General features: G+C 32.3%; 1 long non-coding RNA gene across 1 annotated transcript in view; it reads left to right on the top strand.

Annotated features, from left to right (window-relative positions):
- Positions 1 to 3586, top strand: part of LOC148617315 (uncharacterized) — a 27805-nt gene extending 24219 nt beyond the window's left edge. The window contains exons 2-3 of the long non-coding RNA XR_015922475.1: positions 2504 to 2647; positions 2890 to 3586. This is a non-coding gene — a long non-coding RNA (uncharacterized LOC148617315). The remainder of the gene's footprint in view (positions 1 to 2503; positions 2648 to 2889) is intronic.
- Positions 3587 to 18820: the final 15234 nt, after the last annotated feature.

Genomic DNA, 18820 nt, shown 5'->3' on the forward strand with positions numbered 1-18820 from the left:
GCGAATTAGGTATTTTAAAAACCAGTTGATGCATGCTGAGGAGGGAACCTAAGCAAGTTGCATTATACAGATGCAATTGAGACCTGCACTGTTTCGTAAACACATGCATTTTACCCGATCTAATTTTGTAGAACTTAAAAATAGAAAGTGAAACTTGGCGGAAATATTGATTGTGTGTTGTCGAACATTCATACACAAATAGATGCAATACTTGTGAAAGCAGAGAGGTGTAAAGTATCTGCTTTAAGCTATCCGGAAAGATTCAGATCCTCATCGGGTTCTCTCCTCTGCACCAAGTGGCTGTTTTTTTTTCTTCTCAAAAATGCAAAATTTTGCATGGATTTTAAGAATTGAAATCATGAACAAACGAGTAAATGTATTGACAGTTATTGATTTATGTATTTATTCGTTTGTTTGTTTTGTTTACAATACCATGCCTGCTTACATTTTCTGTGAGTTTTAAAGCGTCTTATAATTTAGAAAACCGGTCTTTGCCAGGTAATTTTGGAAAGGCACTGAAAATTTGTTATGAAATCTGATATATATTTTTTTCCAATTCGGTTACCATTCCTACATATTTTTTTGACAAAATATCAATATCTTTCTTTTTTTCATGGATTCCAGTATTGTACGGATTTTAGTAAATATGTCTGACGTTCAAAATTTACTCTATACGCAGCAGCCAGCCCTCTCAAAAAAATACAAGAATCTTACAAAGTCAGGAAAAAGAAAATGATTTCACGCGACGTTATCCGATTGTCAAACGACGTATGATTTGAATAACACCCGAGAATTTCTAAAGGCCTGTCTGCAGCTGTTAGTAAGAGAGAAAACGAACGTCTGCCGAGCTTGTTAAGGACAGTCACTTTTAGTTACTTCCGGGACAAGACTTTTTTCCATAAGTACATTGGGCAACCTTAAGGGAAATTAAGATAGTACATCTAATAACCGTAAAGTTTACACCGCTGAGCGGTGCTTGCTAATATGCATTAATTGTGGCTTTGCTGATTGTATAAATTATCAACCACCTGCCATTGCACATTACTAAAACAGACGTTAAAAAACATAATATTTTAGTTTTAGTTGGAATACAAACAAAAAATAACGCTTCCACTAACTATTCATTTTTTTTTCTAATTAAAGTAATCCTAAATTAAAATAAAAAGTGCGCATGCGGACAAGGAAAGGCATTTCCGGTCAAAAGGGAGATAAAATATCGTGAAGAGGGTGATAGTTTGATACATCGTAAATACCAACCTTTATTTAGGGAGCGGAGTTATGAAGTAAGACCAAAATAACATATAATGCTTGTCCAGTTGAAATTTGTGATTTTTTTATGATGTATAATATACATATAATTATATCTAATATTCATATATATCATATATTCATATGTTTTTTGTTAGTTTTTAAATATTTCCGGTTGCAAGTGTTTGTTTCATTAGGTACCCGGTCATTGTTATTCGAGGGGTCAGTTCCGTAAATGTTTATAGGGAACATTTAAAGAAATAACGATACGCATCTTCTGCAATGAAACCACATCTACATGATGGATTTGAAATGATAATCATTACTTAATCAAAGCGCCGATGACGTTGAACCTGGGAAGTCATATGAGGTATTATAGGTATTTCAAAAACTTTATAATTCGCTGATGGTAATTTGTTCTTTCTGTATTTCCAAAAAGATTAATTATTTACAACGGGATCAGCGCTTTCACCACTACTAAAACTGAACATCCACGCAATACTGATGATTCAAAATTTCAGTGTAAATTTCTTTTTTTCCCTTTTTTTTGTTTCGTTTCATTTCGTTTTTATTTTGATTTGTTTCTAAAATGTGTAATATTGACAACCTATTTTTTGTTTTAAGCCAGATCTCGTTCGCGGTGGAAATACTTTTTAGGCGGTTATCAACCGGAAGTCCCTTTGATTGACATCATCAGGTTTTAAGACTCAGAAGTCAATGACTTCCGAGTAGTAAAAATGATGCTGATCAACGTAACTGAATAAAAGTACTATTCAATTTACGTGGCCCGTATGTACAGTGTCTTTGCGCCGATCCGCTACCAGCAATATTATCTCTTATTGCATTTAAAAAGCTCCATTGGAGGACTACTTCTAATTGTAGAATCGGTTTCATTCCTCTGTCTAATTGCAGCTGGAATAAAGAATTGATTTGTTATGGAAAGTCCATAAAATACACAAAAATACCGTCATATATATTTCAAATTTTGATATGGTGGGAGTAACCTCTCATCAGCAGTATTAGAATGAAACAAATAGGAAAATCTTAATAAAAAATATAAATAAATAAATTGAAATAAAAAATAAAAAATGTATAGAAGAACGGAAGAATTGTGTCATCAGCATTTCGCAATGGGTAATCACTTACGCTCTGAATTTTAACGAAACTAATCAAGTAGTCAGGGCGTCTTGACTTTTGTATTTTTGAAGCCTTCGTTTCTTTTTCCTTTCAGCTGAATATTCCCAATCTATTTCAGAGTATATAAGGTCTCTACTTCTGTGAAGAAGGTAATCGTGTTACAATGGGAGCGGCTTCTATCTGAAGTTGTACGAGTTTGGAAGCATTACCTGCACCACCAATGATCGCAGACTTCAGAGGCGTATGCGAACGGAGATCTTATGTAAACTATTTACAGTTTTTTTCTAGATTGCTTCTACTGAATTGATATTTCAATTGTCTGAGTAAATTAAATAGTTTTTTTTCACACTCGTTATGATATTTTCATTATGTGTGTTCCATTTACTCAAAGGAGATTGTTCAATAAGAGCATGATTTGGCCTCAAAATCAAAGTCTACCTTAATTATATAACTGTTATGTTTATTTCATTGAGGAACCATATCCTTATTTTGTTTTTGTTGCAGAAAGCGATGTAAATCCTGTTTCTGCGTCCTGAGCAGACTTACGGTTTGCCACATTTACATTGACAACGAATGCGTTTGAACAAGGAGATGTAACTCTAAACTCGTAAATGAGCATTATCACATCATGGTATTGACTGGTAAAACGTTTTACTGCAGATTAATGAATACCACGTGAAAAGGTTTTATTCAATTGAAATTACTGATTTTTCACTGATATGAAATAATGATGTTGATCCATCAATTCTTTAATGTGTTTTTTAGTCGATTCGATTGGTTCATGATAATCATTTGAACACATACGGTCATATTTGCCTTTCAAACATGGCTGAAATTTGAAAAAAAAGTAAATAAAAAGGCTGGAAAACACCAGAATTCGTGCAGTTTTTCACTCTTTTAACAAAGGCCGCATGCTTGTTCATTCTGAAGCTTCATATATTTTGTGTATAATTGTCAGTTACAACTCATGTGGACATATCTTGAGTAAACAAATGTGTGGCCAGTTCCGTTCCACTCAAAACATATTTTAAAAATTGCAGAAATATTAGAAGTTTAAGGTTTTTGTGAAAGTTACATAAAGACATGCTTTTATTTCTAGAAAAAAAACGTCATAAAACAGTTAAAAACAGCTTGTATTCAGTGTTTGCGACCATTTTACTAAACTACTTTTACCTGGAAATCAGCTTGAATCAAATTTTAAAAATGCACAAATTAAGAGGCCAAAAGGGAGCCTTACCGAACTTTCTCCTTTGTATTAGGAATTATGACGTCATTTAGAGTAAATATTTAAAATCATTAATATTTCAGTTTGATCAGTATCAAAAGACATTTACCATCGTTTCGACTTTTAAATTCCTATCTATGGCATATATTATCAGAACTTGATCTTGACATGAATAATCAAACGAAATATCGTTAGCAAATAATCTACATAACCTGTTTAGGTTCTGAGCAATGTCGTTGATATACATTATAAATAAAAAAAGGAATTATATGAATGTTTAAACTCATAAAGTTTTAAAGCTTATCATGTTCGATATAAAATAAGTGTTGATATGTCAAATTTATAAATTAAAAAAAATATTGTTCTAATTTATTTCTCATTTATAGTTCAATTATATTTCACAAATTCAAATGGTTTAATGATAGCGTGGATTTTATAACTTTTGTTGGTGGGGTCTTTCAAAGAATACTTAAAAGGTGTGAATTTACACGAGTTGAATGTTTTTCGTGATCTCTGAAAGTACTTACTATTTTGTATTATTATTAGGATTATATGATAGTGCATTTGTTACGTTTGACCATATCCGTTTTTTCTTCTATGGATGTAAATCACAACTGGGACTGCTACTGTTGCTTCAATCGACACATCTTTGTAGATACGACAGAATCCAGAATAGAATAAATATGTCACAGAGAAGCTTCATGATATAAGCTCTCAGAACAATAAATATACATTTTTTTGTAGATTCTCCATCAGCAATGAGAGGTTTAAATTATTTCTCCACTCGGTATAATGAAGATTTTCAATATGCAAGCTTTATGGGGCTTGCTAAAATCTTAATTGTACCATAAAGATTGGAGAATAGTTTGGATCGAGAATAAACTGAAGGAGAATCGGTTTCTCCCATGAAATCTAAAGAAAACATGGGAAAGAGCTTGGGCCAACTTTCCCGATATTTTGTTCATTGAAACGTACTAACAAGTAAATTATATAATTGGGAATTCTAAAAATACGTCACAAATCGATGATATATTTGGTTGATTGGGAAAATAGGTGTAATAACATAGACTTTTAAAAATACGAACTTCAAACTTTAAAAATATGACTAATCGATTATCGAAAGTAAGAAATGGCATTTTAATGATAACATTTTTACCAAAATGGTCAGATTCGAACCAAAAACCTTCGTATTTAAACAAATGTACTGTCAACAAGGTTGGGCCATGGACACTACATGAAAATCATGGTCGTGAAAAGCTTGTGCTTATAGAAAATGTATTTTTCTTAAATCACACTGTGATGCTTGCAGATGTGCTTCTATGGGAATTCCTGACTAAAAGTATTCTAACTTGACCAAAAATGCCCATAATGCATTTTTACTGCAAATTTTTGTACTTTCATCTATCCGAATTTTCACAAATTTGTATTTTTTTGGTGTACTGTTTGTCCCACTTTTAATTACATACCTAAAGGCTAGAAACCACTAATTCCACTTCCCACAGGCTTCTATGCTAATTTGACAATATTCAATGGCTTCTCTGGACTTTACCTTAACTTAAACCTCCAGAGGACTATATATCAGCATGATTCTACATATGTCACAATCCTCAGAATGGCATGTGGGGTTAGCAGACTTGCAGTGCAGTACTGGTCACCGGAAGTGAAGGGTCTATAAATAGCATGGGAAATCCCAGTGTTTTCACAAGATAGGGGTGTATTTAGAAACCATTATGGAGATTAGGCTTCACGTCACAAGAAGCAAAATGCACTTATCAAATGTACAGAAATGTTTTTCCTTTCAGAAACTGTTTAAATTTTTTAAATAAGATGAGAACTTTTTTCACAGCACTATGAGGAAAAGGGGTAATTTCTGCGTAGGACTATTTTTGCGTACGCTCCAAATGCTCATTGGTTGAATTGGTGGCCTGTAACCTAAAGAGTCAGTTTCTGTCTTAGAAAAAATAAATAACTATACAAGTATCTTCCTATACACATACTGAATGCATTTGCAAAGTTTCAGTGAAATGTGACAAGCACTTTTTTAAGTATTTGATTTTTAAATATAGGGTAACCAAGTTGCGCAAGCAAAAAAGTGACAATATTCTACCATACTTAAATGCATTAAATATTTGCAAAGAACTTTTTCTGACTTTTCAAACAAAAAAAATCAATCATGACTTGTTTTTTAACAATCTTAATAAAGAGATAGCCTTTAAAAGTAATCATTTTCTGAAAAATTGGTCTATTTTAAAAAAAATTATGTCTGACATGCCTCCCCCTTTTTCTTGATCACATGTCAAAAACCCTAAATCTTTAAATTTTCAAAAAAGTTGATATCTTTGGCTTTAAATTTGTAAATACAGTGTTTTCACATTAAAACATGACCAGTAAAAGGCATCTAAAGCAAAAAAAGTACTCAAAAATGGATTTTCCATGTTGCCATCAGGAAATGCTTATATGTCCTTAACTGCAGTAATGAAAGTGACTTTTTCCTCATTTCTAACCAAATTTTTGCTCAAATCTTCACAAAACTTGATTTCATGGGAGGATTTGTTGTTTTAGCAATTATAGTTTATTTCTAATTTATTGCTAAAATTTTACCTGTAATTTACCTGTATATCACAGTTAAAATATGTAAAAGTATAATAAAGTTCATGTATGACTTTGATTAATTTCATTTAAAAGTACAAAAATACAAGTGTTTCACATAAAATTCCATTCTTAGAGGTTAAACATGTAAAAAAAAAATAATTTCAATACTTTACCTCGACAAAACAACTGTAAAAAAAAAAAAATGGCCTGTATTTGAATCTTTTTTTACTTACTATTGTTATGCTTGATACAATTTATGAACAAGAGGCTCCCAGGAGCCTGAATCGCTCACCTGGTTAAATTTTTGTCTTCTAAAGGCAAAAATTCTAACAAGGAGTTGTCAGACAATTTTGACTCCATTTGATTCATTGGACACATTTGTAAGCCTTTTATAATAAGGATCGTTTATGCAATTGAAAGCTATTAGCTAAACCTAACAGATTTGGAGATGTATGCAAAAATCTGCTGTCTGACCCCCTTGTTCTATTTTTAGAAACAGCAGCTATTTTATTTCAGCGATTAAAAATTTGTCATTTCGTTAAGGATAATCAATAAAACAAAAATGTCAACTTTCATTGAATTCTGTAGAGCAGTTTCTGAGAAGAAGATTTTTAAAAGTAATAATAACATAAACAGAAAAAAAACGTCCAAAAAGGGCAATAACTCCAACATGGGTCAACAACCTTTGGCCACAGATAGATCTCTTCATGCTGAATAATTTTACCCGTCAGATTTTGGTTAAACTTAACCGTTTTGGAGATATATTCAAAAATCGGCTGTCTGACCCCAATGTTCAATTTTTAGTAACAGCGGCCATGCTTTATCACAGATCAAAAATCCAAATGGTCATTTTGTTAAGGATGCCCTTTAAAACAAAAATACCTGCTTTCATTGAATTCTGTAAAGTAGTTTCTGAGAAGAAGATTTTTAAAAACAATAACATTAAAAACAGCAAAAAATGTCCAAAAAAGGGCAATAACTCCAACATAGGTCACCAAATTTTGACCACAGATAGATCTTATCATGCTAAACACTTGACTACTGTCAGCATTCAGCTAAACCTAATGGTTTTGGAGATAAATGCGAAAAACTACTATCTGAGCCCTATGTTCTATTTTTAGTAACGACGACCATGTTTTTCAACGGATCAAAAATCCTCACATTAATTCTATGCACGATACCCCAAGAAACATTCATACCAAGTTTGGTATCAATTGGTCGGGTTGTGTCAGAGGAGAAGAGTTTTGAGAGAAATAATATTCAAAATAGCTAAAAAAAACGTTGAAAAAGGGCAATTACTCCAACATGGCTTAGGTCTCACTAACCACTTCCGGGTCAAATGACCACCCCCCTATGTAGTACCAAAAACACACTGAACCTAGACATATGCATTGCAAGTGCATTATTTGCATGTATTATGATTAAAAGTAGTCAAAATAAAGCTAAGAATGTGTACTTTAAAATCATATATGTAATTAACTACAAAAGTGTATGAATATTGTTTACATGTGTGAGTAATTGGCCTCCATGCTGTCAGTTAGCAGAACAGGTAAAAATGTGGATTTTCAGTATTATTTATTCAAGTAAATTTTGTGAAGAATTTCTACTATCATCGTACCATTAGCATAATGATTTTGGAAGCCTTACTTTCGCAACAGTATGAACTTTAAGATGTCATTTGTCCTGGGAATTCACAGTGAGACTTTGAAAAATTACTTTTTTAACATGTAAAGTAATGGAAACGTTAGAAGTGGTTAGTGAGACCTTAATATATTTAAATGAAAATTTGAAGATTTAAAAAAAAAAAGCAAAAAAAAGTCAAAAATGGGCAATACAGTCAAACCTCGGTAGCTCAAACTCCAAGGGACACTGAAATGTGTTCGAGTTGTCGGGAGTTCAAGAAATTGAAGTTCGAATATTTCCGGATTTTGTTCGTTTCGGTCCGAGTTTTTCGGCAGAAATTGCTTAAATATTACAAAGTTGTGTTAGTTCATGGATCCTTTTCATTTAAAATAGCTACAAAACGTTGAAAAAGGGCAATTACTCCAACATGGCTTAATATATTAAAATGAAAACTTGGCCGCAAATAGATCTCATCATGCTGAACACTTTTAGCCACGTCAGAATTTGGCTAAACCTAACCGTTTTGGAGATATATGCAAAAAACTACTGTCTGACTCCTATGTTATATTTTTAGTAACGGCGGCCATGTTTTTTCAGCGGATCAAAAATCCCCACATCAGTTCTATGCAGGATACCCCAAGGAACATTCATACCAAGTTTGGTTCAAATTGGTCAAGTAATTTCAGAAGAGAAGAGTTTTGAAAAATTGTTAACGACGACAACGGACAACGATGACAGACGACGACGGACGCCAAGTGATGGCTAAAAACTTGATATTTTTGCATTTATCTTCTTTTATTTATTTTGCATCGTTATTGCAAATTATTAATTATCGTTTTTTTCCCCAAATTATAACTGTTTAGTACTCAAGCTTAATTACTGACAGTTACTAATATGTAGTCTGTATTCAAGCTACAGTACTCTGATTTAAACGTTTGAAGTGAAAGAGTTGCAGCTTACCCAAGCTGCAATTAATGTCAATGTTGAATATTTCTCACCACATATTATTGTAAAAATGGAGCTGTTTTCTTTTCTAAGTCATTCAATTCAAGTATGCAAACTTTCAAGTTCAGTATGTTCATAACAAGTTTGGTAGAGAAAGTTTAGTCCTTTTGGAAGTCATCGATACATTGTCAAAAACAAACGCAACAATTGGGCTTACTGGTCCGAGAGCGTTTCCCCACTCTATTTGGGAGTACATCAACGTGTAGAGTGTGATGGTCTATCTACATACACAAAACATATGTATAATACGTATATTCATGAAACAAACTATACAATTTTATGGTCAGTAAACCCTTTGTCTTTTTTGTTTACTTAACTAATTGTTAATTGGAAGGATTAAAAGTGGGAGAAACAGGATTAAACCTTTTTTTTGGGACCAATAAGAGTTATTTTCGGACGACTCCAATTAAAATTAAAAGGACACTTTTTGAAATTGGCCCTACTTATGGTCAGAATTTTTGGGAAAATGGCCGAAGTCCTTTAAAATGGCAGGAAACCTCTCGAAGAAATTTAATCACCACCCGGTGGTTAAAAAGTCACTTGCATTTTTAATCACCCGTGCTAGGAATGGGGAAATAATGTTTTAAACTGTCACATGAATTTGAGCTCACATTTGTTTACAAAAGCTTAACGCTGTTCTACGAAACGTCGCCGATGTCCCATATTTTTTACTAAGTTAACTTGATAATTATAAATTCACGCAAGTAACTATGAGAACTGTATAAAACAAACCTGTTTTGATCAACTAATATATGGTCCGATGCACTCGATCAACACATTCAAAAGTTAGTTAAATAAAATAACTTCAAATTTGGTTAAGACTATAGTCACTCAGAGTAGATGTTCGATTGGATTAAAAGTGTACATTTCATAAATTGAGTTTTCCTGTATTGCCAGCTCTATGAATTGATTGGATTATATGTACACTGTGACAGTTATGTTGTTGACAGTTGCCGTATCTATGGTATTTCGATCTACGTAAAGTATCTCAATTAGCAGTCATATATTGACAATGTCATAGAACACGCTGTCATGGAAATATATACGGATGCAAAAAAAGAAATAAAAAGATACGTAGCAATTAACACCTTATCATGAGGTTCGTTTTAACAGATTTTTCTTTCTGTGATAGCACCAAATAATTGTTTCATTTTGGACTTCTGATCGCTTTTTGGAATTTACATCAGTAAAAGGTAAGAATGTAAAGATATTAATTAAATGTGATTCACATTTGCAATTATGGTCAGGACATTTTTTCTTGAAATAAGTTCAAAAAGATCAAATTACGTTAACTGAAATGCTGTAGGTAATAACTGTTGGAATATTGTAACTGTAAAATATCATTTCGCGTTGTCTTGTAGAACATTTTTCATTAAGGGTGTGGCGAATTAATTAAATCAAAGCATTTTAACTTTGTTGAAGATTTTTTCAAAGAATAGATTTACATGCGTTGAGAAATACTAGAATAAGTTATGTATGAAAATAAAATATCCATATGTTTTTGGTATGATACTATTTGATAGTTAATTAATCTGTAGCAGACTTAATCTTTATGCGCAAAATTTGACAAAACCTATAACATAGACTTTCTTAAGTCTTATATTTTGCTCAGCGTGTTATACAAAGGTGTATATTTGCACCACTTGCGAATATAAGCGTTCCCCAAATACTAACAGCTTTTGTCATTGTTCTAAATCTAGGAATGTTATTATTACCTGCATACGATGTGTGTGAAAATTGTCAAATGGTTTATTTCATTGGTAAAAAGTCTTTTTAACCTTTTAATATCAGCCAAAGGCAATTTGTTTTTGCGTGGTTTTATTAAATACATACTCGAAAAAGAAATGCATTTTTCTTTATTATTTGCAACTTCTTGTTCGTGAAAGGAAGGCAGTTTAAAGCTGGTTATTGGTTATTGTCAAAATCTCTCTAAAGTGACTGACAACCAAATAGTAAAATTATATGCACGCATGAATTTCTTAAGCAACCGTTTTGAATTTTGTCGGGATTTTTTTCCATCACGGATCCTGATCCTGCCTTTTTATTTCTAATTTGGAAATTCCAAAAATTAAAAGATTTGTTTTAGAGCTTTTCATCGGAGTATTCCTACGGAACATGCTTTTATAATTCTGGAATGCTCGTTGAAAAGACTTCTTTAATCCGAGACATGCAGGGAACCCTGAATAGAAAGTTAATTGATACATATAACGAGTTAATATTCAGTTTGTTTCTAATATAAACATTATTCAAATATCAATGGTTAATCTCAAATTCATAATAAAGGATCTGAAAAGATATGATAATAATACATCGTTCACCATTTAAAACATGAAAGAAATATAGTTTTTTCTTGGACTGATCATATTGCTGCATCTTTTATTTTTGTCTTACGAAAACATATATACAATGCTAAGGATTTTTTTTTTAAATAACACCTATTCGAAATTCCTTCATTTTTTTGGTTATGTCAAAATAATTTAGATGCACATGAGAAAGCTGGACATAATTTTAACTTGTTTTCATATCCTTCAAAACTCGATGATACAATCCACATACCAGAAGTTTTTTTTCTGTTGCCAATACATATCATGATGGTAATACCATTTCATTAAGACGTTCTCAGAGACTTATGCTAACAAAGACAAGTGCGACATTATTGTCCATTGCTTATATGTATGTAAGTGCCACATGACACCATCAGAATGGTTTGCAATTATATCAAGCTGTGCTGTTACAACATGTTACAAGTAATTTGAAGTGTGTTTCGAATTACTATGTTACCACTGTTAAGGGGAACCAGTCACCTGCACATATTTGTAGTACCTATCTACTTTCACTTCACTGTTCTGTCTTTGAATCCATTGAAGGTATCCTGAAATTTTCACAATATTATCTTTAAATGATCCCCTCAAATATAAAGCTTTAAAAAAGTTGGTGACCTTGAACATTCCTGAATTTAACGCAGAAAGCAATTGGGCTTTTAATAGTGTATTACATTTGAATATTACCTTTGAATTTCAGAAAGTCGAATATCTTTATGACGAATTATGACGCATATCACATATTCAATGATAATAAAAATAAAAAAGAGCCTTATTTACTGAAAGGGAATGCGTTCATTCGTCATTAAAACCTTGGCATGAGCTTTACCCAGATTAGTTCGGATAAAAATTTGATAGTTCAAATATTCATGTCATGTAAATGGAAATCTAGTTTCTCATTTCAACCAACTGTCATTGTGGAAATATAGCAATCTGACGTTCAAACCAAACAAAATAAATATACAAAGATGAAAAATAAATGAATGAAAATAAAATCATTACCAGTAATGATGCACAATATCTCTGCTTTACTTTATCCATTCATTATACAGTCCACATACGGAACTAGTGTTCATTGAAATATAGGACTGTCCTTTGGAATTGACCGACCCTATACCCCCCACCCCCCCAAAAAAAAACAAAAAAAAACCGTCTCAACGAACCATAAAACACTTTAAAGTCCACATGGAAATCAGTCAGGAATTATTATATAAACAACACAAAGTAAATTGCATCGCACTATTTTTTTTTTAATTTTTGTTGTTTTAATGTACTGTTTTAGACTCATTATGATGTCAAAGAGGACAGGGAATTTCTTGTATCAAAAGTGGATGAATCAGAATTTCTTTTGTAAAATATCACCTAAATTATGAATAGATGAAAGAATCATTTTCCTTTGTTTTAAAGTTTATTGTGCTTTCTGAGTAATTCATTTCGTTCTTACAATTTCAGAAACCGACATTCATTAAAAAAATGAGAGTTTATGATCTCTAATGGATGAAAATAAATTGAAACAAAAATTTGGCATTTTCCACCAACAGCCTGGGTCTACCATATAGGCACCTTCTTTCTAATTATTGACTCCGTTTGTAATTTTAACTATTTTTTTAAGTTTAAGATAGCATGAAAAACATATATTGGAAAAGATGCAGATTTTTACACATCAGAATTATCATAAAACAGTCAAAAAATCAAATGTTTTGTTAAAATGAAGACTGGTTTTTGGATAACTTTACACCAAGAAAATAAGTTTTTTTTTTGCAAAATCGCCCCGATTCTTAGGTAGACTTATAAAAATAGTAATTACAAGTATATCAGCTTTGTAACAGACCACATGAAGCACTCAAACAGTCAATTACGCTCCTGTTCTTTATAGACCTCACTTTTACTGCCTTACTACCTGGAAGAATAATCATTATAGCTATTAGGGATAGTTTGCATTTGATCCTCGTTAGCCTAACGAACTCACAAACGTATAAGTTACGAAACATTAATGTCTTGCCAATTGCGTGTAATCTTCTGAAAATAATGTTAAGAAATTCATATAAATTTGCAGTGGTACGTAATTTCAATAACGTATGTTCATTCTATTATGGTTCATCGTATTAACTCAACTGATCAAAAGATTTACTAAAAATTCTAAATTGCGTTAATTATACTAAGAAAGGTTGTACAAACCCCTTTTTGAATCTAAAATGGTTTGCTTTAGACAGGTGTTTGGTTCACCAAGGTTCAAGTTAAATCAATATGAAGTGACTCGTTTAGACACGTACTTGAATTTTTCAGAGTTCGGTTGAGTCTAGTTTTACTATACACATACATGTACAAACAAGGTAAATTCCGTAAAGTAAACTATAGACAACATTTTGACGAAGTAATTATGAGAAGTTCTTTTGACAATAAGGTAAATAACATACTTTTTAGCTTTGTATGTAAAAAGTAACCTAAATTGATATAGAAAAAAAAAATTAAGATGACAAAGAGATATTGTGTATTTAAATTTGTTTTTTATGAGAAGACATATGGTATTTTATGACTTACCACGGACAGTACTATAATAAAAACAGCGAATTTCATTTTCTTCATTTACGCTGGATATTTCTGTCCCTGTTTTTGCCTTTAATTGAACATTTTTGGTCGCGATTGTTAAAGAAACACCTTTTACAGTGTTTAGTCCAATTTTTTGGATAGTCGTACCAAAAGTCCATTCTAGAAGCTTGCTTCCGATGTTATTTCGTTAATCTATGATAAATTATATAAATTCGTTTTTCTATGAACAAAACACAGAAAAAGTCCCTATTTATTTACTAATTAATAAAAGTAAAAAAGTCCCTTTTTTGTAGTAACGATTTAGTCTACACTCAGTGCAGACTAAGTAAGATGGTTAAAACAAATTCTTTGATCCTTCCATTGTCATTTTTATGTATTGGACAGTGAACCATGACGTGGCAAGCAGCTAATTAAAGAATGACTGCTATATTGTTTCGGTCTATGAGAAAAACCCAATCACGTGGCACACTAAAAAATCTGCGTAGCAGGTTATTTTTAAGCGTCAGCCACGGGCAATGAGGTGATTAAAAAAATATACAACAGTCATTTCTTATATTTGAATTTTTTTGAAAGTATCAAAATTCAACGAGTAAATAATTAAAAAAAATGTTTGATGACGTCCCATTCATTACAAGAAGATGGACGAAGTCTTTCTATCCAGTCAGAGACCGAGTTACTTCTGAAATTAATAATCACACAATGAAATTGTACAAGACATTACAATATCTGACCTCAATAGTTATTCACTGCGCAGCTTCAAAGCCTTATATAGTTTCAGGTCGTTGTTGAATAAGTCCTAAGCTACTTGTATATAACGTCATTTATTACTTTTCTATTGAGCGTAATTTTGCATAACTGTAATTTTAAAGTGTGTAGGACATAATACATATAATCTCATCATTTTTTAAAATCTTTTCACCGATTTGTGGACATATAAATTCCGTCCGAGATCCAATAGTTAAGGGCATTTTAAACCCCATCTACCACGTACTGACTCAGTCCGCGCGAGACTGGAAATGGTACTTAAGAACGGTGAAATGATCCTCGGCCACATACGGATTCCTGAAAAAGTAGCTATGTACGTTAAAAACTCCCTTAGTTGTGAACATGTGGATTTGACCAATAAATCTAAAATCATTTGTGACACTATGAGAGAAAACATTTTTAAAAATGTTTTGAAGAACCACAATGTGTCCTGGTAAGACGGAATTTCATACTGTAATTCATTACTCTTTTAAACGCCCAGAAAGCTACCGGTATAATCAATTATACACAAGAACAACCATTATTTTTTTTGTGGATACAATTAGGTCAAATTTGTTATTTTGAATATTTCATCAATTTTCATATACGTTTTATTAGAAGTAAAACCAATTGCACGACCTATATTGTTTCCGCAAGTCCTGGTTTTGCACGTCGTCCCATATTTGAACACTACCATTACCACCGAAAGCTCAAAAGTATAAACAAAAAATCAGATATCTTGTAGTCAACAAGACTTTTGAAATCGAAATATCGGTATCATAATGTATTTATGAATTTTCTTTTGCTATAACAATGTTTGGACAAATGTATGTTCATTTAAAAACGGATATGGTGAAACATAAAATAAGTACCAGCTTATACTTAAATTCAAAATAATAAATACTTTCAGAGTATGATTAAAATAGTTCAAAACAATTTTTATACATTGCGGTTGTAGCAATATGTTTTATCTTTCCTTTTATTTAAATGTCAACCAAACAACGACATTGAAAACACCATTGAAAGGCCACGTGGTATACTTGTTAATTTCAAAAATGATTTCCCGGATGTATAATAATAGCACGTGGATGAAATTACTTCGTCTTTGTTCCATGCTTTTCAGTTTATGTCTTGTTTTTCTTAGTCTTTTAATGAGTTGAGATTGAATTCTTTTCTGGGATTTGGATAAAAAAAGTTATCGTAAAAGCAGTGCTGACACTAGTTGAAGTGTTTATGTTTATAACAAATGAAAACAGGAAAATTGTGACACTAATGTTTGTAACTCATCCTTTTGGAAACTTGCAATAAAATCTCTCATGGTGAAGAATATAAATGAGTGTTAAAACATAAATAAACATCGGTCAAACAATACATGAGCAAAACATTTAGACAAAGAAAATTGATTTCACATGAATATCAATTAAATTGAAAATTAAAAAAAAAAAATAGACTTCATATGTGAGTCGATCCCTCATTAGGATTTCATGTCTAGAGAATTTCGCGGGAAAATCATGTCAAGTGAATGTGAAGTTGAAGTGAATCTCAAGTGAAGATCGATTCAGGGGATATCATAGGGAAAGGGGAAGGTAACAGAGATATATGCGCAAGAAAATGGCGATTTTTTCCTCTCGGAAAAGCTTTGGGTTCTTTAAAAATGCCCGATAAATATATAAAGTAACGCTGTGTTCTCGCTAACGAGATGTTCATTTCATTGGCTGTAAACTTAGCCGAAACATAACGAATATTGTAATTAGCCACGTGCATAACAGCTTTGTTTTTTAGGTTAAACCTCTAGATTCGGCATCCTTTATATAATAATTTACAAATAATATTCAAAGCGTAGACATTTATTTGAAAATTTAAACAAAGCAAGTACATATATCCAGGGGGTCATTTTTTTCTGTTAGTGGAAAAGGGGGGTTCAGTATTCTTATAACTTCAAAGAGGGGGGGAGTCATTTTTGTGCACATGGATCTCAAGGGGGATCCAAATTTTTAGTTAAGCAGTCAAATTAAAACATATTTTACCACCATTAAACATTTTATTTCATTGTCACATGCATGATCTCTGGTAAAATCAAGTTGACACATCAACATAACCATCAGGACCTAAAACATTTACAGTTATTAAATCAAATTGGTCCGACTTATCTGCTGACGATTCAATTTCCTTACCAATATCTTCAATCTCAAGAGCTGTGTCTGATTCTGCTTGATTTTGATCAGACTTTTTCCGAAGTATCAAGTTTTGGAATTGAAGACTTGAATTTTTTTATTGTAAGAATTCTTTAACATCTCAACTGCTTTTGCTTCAAAGAGTAATCAAGGGAACTACGATTATAACGGTAATAAGAAGAATGTTATACAGGGACAAAGACCAGACGTGGAAAACAGACGTACAAAGAACATGAAATTTTGTTAAAATCAAATACACAAATTAACAAAAGCAAATGAGCAACTTTGACTCCAGTAAAAACTTGGAGCATGGACCAGGTGCCCCAGTAGGGTTAGCGTCCTCTGCTTTTCTAGAAACCTGCCGAGTTGCTCTTAAAAAATCAAGTCCGGGGTAGACGAAGGAGGAAAGGAAAACCATGACACGTTGAACAAATCAGTTTTCATGGCGCAGATGGATACACCGTAGCAATCCACGATTTCATGATGACGACCACAACATAAAACTTCTATAGGGATGACTTCAATCTTGTAGCAACACAACCCTGTTCCAGAAGTTTATTTGTTAGAATTCTAGCCCGATACAAAAACTGCGTAGTTTCGGCAAGCTCTGGCATAATGTTGGAGTTGTTATATGAACTCCATACCCATGTTTAATAGAGGGGGTATCACATTTAAAAAAATATATTTTTAAGGGGGATAAGAAAATATCATGGGGGTCAAGAAAATTTTATATGATTTCAAAATTACCAGCCCCCCTCCAAGGTAAATAATGATAAATTTCTATATCCATTTGAATCGTAAGGGGAAAAAGGGGGTTATATAGTCAAATTTTGTGTCCTGGATCTTTTTATGTAATATTCAAACCAGAACCTTTTTTTCCCCCTATTGCATCTTTGTATTCATATAAAATCATATATCATTGTCCTGCCTTTCTATTTCAAATGTAATCCTAGCCCCGACCCTCACTCATAAAAATCAACATGGTTACGGAGGCGTATTCAGGTGGGGGAGTGGCGGGCATGCAAGGCAATTTGCAAAGCACGGGTTGTCAGGGGTAGATTTAGGCGGTTTCACGTTGAAACTTTAAATTTCTCGCTAATTTTATCACAAAAATATCTACATTGCACCCACCCTACAATATTTCTAAAATTTAACCTCAAAATTTGTGTCACCTCGCTCAAAAAAATATCTACATTGTGATGGTGATGCTAAGACATTTTTTCCATGTTTTGTCAATTTTACACATGAAAATGACTAATTTTCTGGTAAAAAGAAGGAGGGGTGCCAACCCCATCTGATCAATGAACAGGTATTACCAGCACAGTTGACTAATAATTATCATTCGATAAATTGTCCTGTCAAACAGATACATCATGAGCTTATGGTATGATTATCCTCACCTCAACATCTCTCTTAACTAGTGAACGAAAAATCACAATTTACCAGTCTGTAGAGATTATACAAGGAAACCATGAATTCAGATCAACTCAATGTAAATTATAGGTACAAGTACATGGCATGATTATAATTAGCTCAACATTCAACAATAAATCATTCTTTTCCAAAATTTTTAATGTCTGTGAATGTTTATATTTTATTCTATTTACTCATGGAATTTGTTTTTTTTTCATTGATTGGTTGTGGTTTCAATGCATATTGCAATTATTTCTTGCATTTCAGGACAAGAATGTTTTACTGTATGAAATGATCCTGCTTTATACTACTCTGCTATTATGACATTTTGAGGCGGTTTCATAGTGCTACCTCACATAATCAACAGTTGCTTAGCCAACAAGTTGTTACACAAAATTACTTGTTTGAGAGGCAGTGAAAGATTTAGCACTCACTAGTCATAAGTAAAAAAACTTAAATACATGTACCATTTATGTTTGCCAATTAGATAGTCATTCAAAAAACCAAGCAAGTAACGATTAAGCTTCTACAAGTGAAATCCCCACATGGTTATCAATAATGGGCAAACCACATACCATTAAGCAATTTATAAAAAGGCCCAAAAGCAAATAAAGTAAAACTATTTACAAAAGACCATAATCAACCTAATCTACAGAAAACAATAAAGTAATTTTTCAGGTCAGTTGATAGAGTGACAGCTTGCAGTGCAAGGGATTCTAGGTTGATGGCTGTTATTGTGTACATGTATGAAAGTGACTTTACTTTTGAAGCACAACATATTTAAACCT

The sequence above is a fragment of the Perna viridis genome, chromosome 5 (assembly GCF_037379345.1).
Source record: "Perna viridis isolate PV_CMFRI_1.1 ecotype Kerala chromosome 5, ASM3737934v1, whole genome shotgun sequence".
Classification (NCBI taxonomy): Eukaryota; Metazoa; Mollusca; class Bivalvia; order Mytilida; family Mytilidae; genus Perna; species Perna viridis.